Consider the following 5,728-nt stretch of genomic DNA (forward strand, 5'->3'; position numbering starts at 1 on the left):
GTCAAAAATTAATGCAGCCAAAATGAAGAAGAGATATAAGGCACTTTTTGGAACCATTTCACTCTACGTAATTTTAAGCACCACTCTGGGATATCAACCTTCAATAAATGTCCCCCAGGCACTAAGCGCTATTTCTTTTAAGGGCCTCCTTTGAGCAATCTAAAAGCAACTGAAAACAGTGGCATGAGGTTAGGAGGAAGAGACCCTTGAGAAATCAAACCAGAGAACTGACAACCATACTCAATGTCAAGAGAAACAAAATGAGGTGACTAGCAAAACCCCTATGGCCCTTTAAGTCATCAGCTCAGTAGCTCTCTTAACTTAGTCTTGTCCCTTCCTCCTAGCGGGAGCAGCTGACCTCCACTGTTGGTCAAAAGGACCAGGAAGATTTCACATCCCCCCTTGGGGACAATGATGCTAGGGCAGCCCCTCCCCAGTGTTCAGAGCCCCCTATGAAATTACCATTCTATAAGAAAATGGAACACTGGAAGAATGAATTTCTTAAAAGGACTGATTCCTCAGGCTCCAACAACTAACCTTTTATATCTAGGTAATAAATAGTTCAGTTAACAGGTATCTTTATCACCATTCCCGTTCTACCTCTACTAGGCAAGGATCTCTTTGTTGAATACTATAGATCTCATCTGGACTCTGTGGCTATGGCTTTTCCCCTTTCCCCTTTGCCTTGGAGCTGTTACTGTTCCTAGCCTTTTAATCTAAAAGAGAATTTATCACACAAATCATCCCCAACCCTTTTGGTTTCCCATTCACTATTGGCCGTATTCCTTAAGGCAAGGACCCAACATCATTCTACTGCTGATCACCCTGATATAAGATGCTTCTCCACATGTACTCTTTTCTACTTGCTATTAGGGGGAAAACCTCAGGACTCTGTGGTCCTCACTCCCTCACTATTGTGTCTCACTTGGAACTCCAGGTTGCTAGACACTCCATTATCTGAGTTCACAAGGAGCTAGAAAATACTTCCTTCACTTCTATGAACTTTGCCTAGGTTGCTGAGCTTATTTACCCCACTTAGGCCTGAACTCCACCTAGGAGTCAGTCTGTAAATATCTACATAGATTCCTACCATAACTTTGGGTAGGTTCTTAATTTTGGTGCTTTTTGGTATCAATGTTGATATTTTACTTGGTAAGTACACCAGAATGGACCCCTCCCCCCCAGCACCACACAGTTAGATGCCACTTTGTTTTCCTTATCACTTGTTATTGCTAAATGGGATGCCCATGTGGCTATTGTTGATGAACTCTCTCCAGGAAGTATCCTGGCTGTTGGAACAGCCAGGGCTGCAACACTTTCCCAGCCTCAATATGGCAAAAGGTCTCCAGGTGTCTGTGCTAGGCCTGATATTGTTTAACATTTTATCAAAGACTTGGATAAAGACTTTGATTATATAGCTCATCAGATTATCAGAGGATGCAAAATTAGGATGGATTGCTAATGCAAAGGATGAAATGATCAGGATGAAAAGGATCCTAAGAGACTAGACCACTAAAGTGAATCTAAGATGAAATTCAATGGGGATAAATGTAAGTCTCCCACTCAGGCACAAAAAATTAACAAAACAAGTAAAAGATGGGGAAGGCATGGATGGATAATAATTTTTCTGGAAAATATATAAGGATTTTAGTGGACTACAAGTATGTCAATGTCAGCAATGTGATATGGCATTCAAAAAAGCTAATGCAGTCAGTGTCGGGTCCATTAAGGTGACATAAATACAAAGAATAGGGAAATGATAGTATAGCTATACTCTGCCCTCCTCAGACTCCAGTTCTAGGTTTTATAGTTTAAGTGGACAGCATCCAAAAGAAAGCAACTATCATGATGAAGGGCCTTGAGTCCAAGTTAAATGAAATTCAATTGAGGTAACTGAGCATGTTTAACCTAGAGAAAAGAATATTTAGGGGGGACATGATAGCTGTCTGAGTATTTGAACAGCTATTATGCGACATGGAGACTAGATTTGGTCTATTTGGTATCAGAGGACAGAATCAGGAGTAATAGGTAGATAGTTACAAAGAGGCCAATTTAGGCTTGATTTCAGGAACAATTTCCTAACAATTACAGCTATCTAAAAGTAGAATGGGCCATATCAAGAAGTAGTAGGTTTCCCCTCCTTAGAGGTCTTCAAGCAGAGGCTGAATTATTACTTGCCAGGTATGTTATGGTAAGGATTCCTTACATTCAAGGACTAGAGGGTTACTGAGGTCCTTTCAATTCTCAGTTTTTTGCACATATACATGTGTACATATTGAATTATTGCACACATACATGGTAAACCCTAGAATTTATTTTCTCTCTTATTAAATTGGGGGTATGGGAAGGTTGACTAAAAGTCAAGGGCCACACAAACTGAAAAATACTGGGAACCCCAACCTAAGTTTAACATTTTGACTTTGTATGGTTCATAACCCTACTTGCAATTTTTATAAGATTTATGATCATCAAAATAACTAATTTGGAAATATGCTATACGTGTTGTATATGTATGACTTATATCAATGAATCCTCTCCACTTGATACAAGCTCCCAGCCAGGATAGAATCCTGGTGCCTTAGACCTAAGAAGCAGAAGAAGAAGGAGGAAATTCATTGTTTTATATTGAACCCTCTCTTATGTTCTGTTGTGTATGTGGCAATTTTTTTCTTTTCTCATTTTGTATTTAAGTTTAAAATAAATTTTAAAATTTACAAGAAGGAGGAGGAGGAGGAGAAGGAGAAGGTGAAAAATACTATGCTCCAGTTTACATTCAGACTCCATCGGTTCTTTCTCTAGAGGCGGATAGCATTTTTCATCATGAGTCCTTCAAGGATTATCTTGGATCATTGTATTGTTGAAAATAGTGAAGTCATTCACAGATGATCATCATACAATATTACTGTTACTGTGAACAGTGTCTTCCTATTTCTGCTCACTTCACTCTGCATCACTTCATGTAAATCTTTCCAGGTTTTTCTGAAATCATTCTGCTTATTATTTCTTATAGCACAATAGTATTTCATTACAAATATATACCACAACTTGTTTAGTCATTCTCCAGTTGATGGGCATCCCTCCAACTTCCAATTCTTTGCTACCACAAAGAGAGTAACTACAAATATTTTTGTACATATATGTCCTTCCCCCCCCCTTTTTTTTTTATCTCTCTGGGATACAGACTAACAGTGGTATTACTGGATTAAAGGGTATGCACAGTTTTATGCCTTTGGGCATAGTTCCAAATTGCTCTCCAGAATGGCTGGATCAGTTAGCAGCTCCAACAACAATACATTAATGTTCAATTTTCCCACATCCACCCCAACATCTGTCATTTTCCTTTTCTGTCAGCCGATCTGATAGGTATGAAGTGGTACCTCAAAGCAGTTTTAATTTGCACTTCTCTTAAACATTTCTAAATACGCTGTCGTTCATTGGATTATTTTGATGTCCCCAACCCAGCTTCCCTAATCCTTATCCTACCCCAGCTTCCCTGGGTTGTAATGTAAAATTATTTTACCATGTCAAGAAATTATTAAAAATACAAAAAAATAGTGATTTATAGCATTTTTCATATGACTATAGATTGTTTTTATTTCTTTGAAATTTCATTGCCTTTGACCATGTATCAATAGGGGAATTACTTGTACTCTTATAAATTTGACATAGTTCTCTCTATATTTGAGAAATGAGGCCTTTATTAGAGATATTTGCTATAAATTTTTTTTCTCAGCTTTCTCCTTTCCTTCTAATCTTGGATGCATTGGTTTTGTTTGTGCAAACTTTTTAATATCAAAATTATCCATCTTAAATATCATGATCTCTGTCTCTTCTTTGGTCCTAAATTCTTCCCTTATCCATAGATCTGACAGGTAAACTACTCGGTGCTTCCCTAACTTGCTTATGGTATCATCCTGTATGTCTAATAAATATACCCATTTTGTCCTTATCTTAGTATGTGGCACAAGCTGTTGGTCTGTACCTTGTTTCTGCCATAGTATTTTCCTGGTTTCCCAGCAGTTTTGTCAAATAGTGAGTTCTTGTCCCAAAAGTTTTATCAAACACTAAATTACTATGTGTTGTGTATCTAACCTGTTTCATTGATCTACCATTCTATTCCTTAGCTATTACCACATTTTTTTTATGATTACCACTTTAAAATACATTTTGAGATCTGGTATGGCTAGGCTACCTTCCTTTACCTTTTTTATTATTATTATTATTAATTCCCTTGAAATTCTTGAGCTTTTGTTCTTCCAGATGAATTATATTATTTTTTTAGCTCTATAAAATATTTTTAGTAGTTTGATTGGTATGGTACTGCATAAGATTAGGTAGAATTGTCATTTTTATTATATTGGCTCAGCTTACCCATAAACAATTAATGTTTTTCCAGTTGTTTAGATCTGACTTTGTATAAAAAGTGTTTTGTAATTGTGTTCATATAGTTCCTGAGTTTATCTTGGCAGATAGACTCCAAAGTATTTTACAAGGTCTACAGTTATTTTAAATGGAGCTTCTTTTTCTAGCTCTTGCTGCTGGACTTTATTGGCAATATATAGAAATGCTAATAATTTATATGTGTTTATTTTATACTCTACAACTTTGCTAAAGTTGTAGTTCAACTAGTTTTTAGTTGATCTTTTAGGATTCTCTAAGTATATACCATCATATCATCTGCAACGAGTGAAAGTTTTGTTTCCTCATTACCGATTCTAATTCTTTTAATTTCTTTTTCTTCTGTTATTGCTGTAGTTAGAATTTCTAGTACAACACTGAATAACAGTGATGATGATGAGCATCCTTGCTTCACCCCTGATCTTATTAGAAAGGCTTCTAGCTTATCTTTATTACAGTTAATACTTGTTGATATTTTTGGGTAGATACTACTTATCATTTTATGTTCTCTAGTGTTTTTAATAGTAATGCATGCTGTATTTTGTCAAAGGCTTTTTCTGCATCTATTGAGAAAATGATATGATTTCTGTTGGTTTTCTTATTGATATGGTTAATTATGCTCAAAATTTTCCTAATATTGAACCACCTTGCATTCCTGGTATAAATCCCACCCGGTCACAGTGTATGATCCTTGTGATATATTGCTGCAATCTACTTGCTAGTATTTTATTTATAATTTTTGCATCAATATTATTAGGAAAATTGGTCTTTGGTTTTCTTTCTCTGTTTTTGCTCTTCCTGGTTTAGGTATCAGCACCATATTTCTGTCATAAAAGGGATTTGGTAAGACTCCTTCTTTGTCTATTTTTCCAAATAGTTAACATAGTATTGAGATTAATTATACTTTAAATATTTGGTAGAATTCACTTCTGAATCCATCTGACCCTGGAGATTTTTTTCTTAGGAAGCTCACTGATGGACTGTTCAATTTCTTTTTCTAAGGCAGAATTATTTAGGTATTGTATTTCCTCTTTTGTTAATCTGGAAGATATATATATATATATACATATATATATATACATATTGTATATATATATATGTATATGTATATATATGTATACACATATATATTCATTTTGCTTAGATTGTCAGATTTTTATTGCCATATAATTGGGCAAAATAACTCCTAATAATAGTTTTAATTTCCTCTTCATTGCTGATAAAATTCATCTCTTTCATTTTTGATACTGGTAATTTGGTTTCTTTCTTTCCTTTTTAAAATTTTTTTTTAATTTCTTAGGCAATCGGGGTTAAGTGACTTGCCCAGGGT

Source organism: Phascolarctos cinereus, unplaced genomic scaffold (genome assembly GCF_003287225.1).
Source record: "Phascolarctos cinereus isolate Bilbo 61053 unplaced genomic scaffold, phaCin_HiC Scaffold_1;HRSCAF=81, whole genome shotgun sequence".
Lineage (NCBI taxonomy): Eukaryota > Metazoa > Chordata > Mammalia > Diprotodontia > Phascolarctidae > Phascolarctos > Phascolarctos cinereus.